The sequence below is a fragment of the Octopus bimaculoides genome, chromosome 8 (assembly GCF_001194135.2).
Source record: "Octopus bimaculoides isolate UCB-OBI-ISO-001 chromosome 8, ASM119413v2, whole genome shotgun sequence".
Classification (NCBI taxonomy): domain Eukaryota; kingdom Metazoa; phylum Mollusca; class Cephalopoda; order Octopoda; family Octopodidae; genus Octopus; species Octopus bimaculoides.
The window spans coordinates 80,500,681-80,501,268 of NC_068988.1; positions in this window are offsets into that span (position 1 = coordinate 80,500,681).

Consider the following 588-nt stretch of genomic DNA (forward strand, 5'->3'; position numbering starts at 1 on the left):
ATGTGCATCTCTGATTACGAGCAGAAGTAGTGGGGGAGCATCATAGCCATATGTTGAGAGGAATTCCTTGGAGTTTGGATAATTCACCTCTGGAAACATGGATGTTTCATTCAACATCCTTAAACAACCCTTATTCAGGGACCTTTTGACCTGAAGAAAATTCTAAGATGGCCCCACATGCAAGGTCATGCGCTGTTTATCTTGGTATGAGATCACCATGTCGCCCACATATGGTTGTGACGCATGTGCCTCGTGTAGTCATGATGGATATACTAGGTTTCGTATATTTTACCCCAGTGTCACTTTGATGGCATATAGTGTTCTCTCACTTAGATGGGCTACAGCAAATATTCTGCTTAATACCACAGATTTGCATGTTAGCTGTTTGACCTTAACCAGTTGAGCATGTCCCTTGGTGGCTGACGATATGTGCATCTCTGATCATGAGCAGAAGTAGTGGGGGAGCATCATAGCCATGTGTTGAGAGGAGTTCTTTGGGATTTGAATAATTCACCTTTGAAAACATGGGTGTTTTGCTCAACATCCTTAAACAAACCTTATTCAGGGACCTTTTAAGCGGGATGGGCT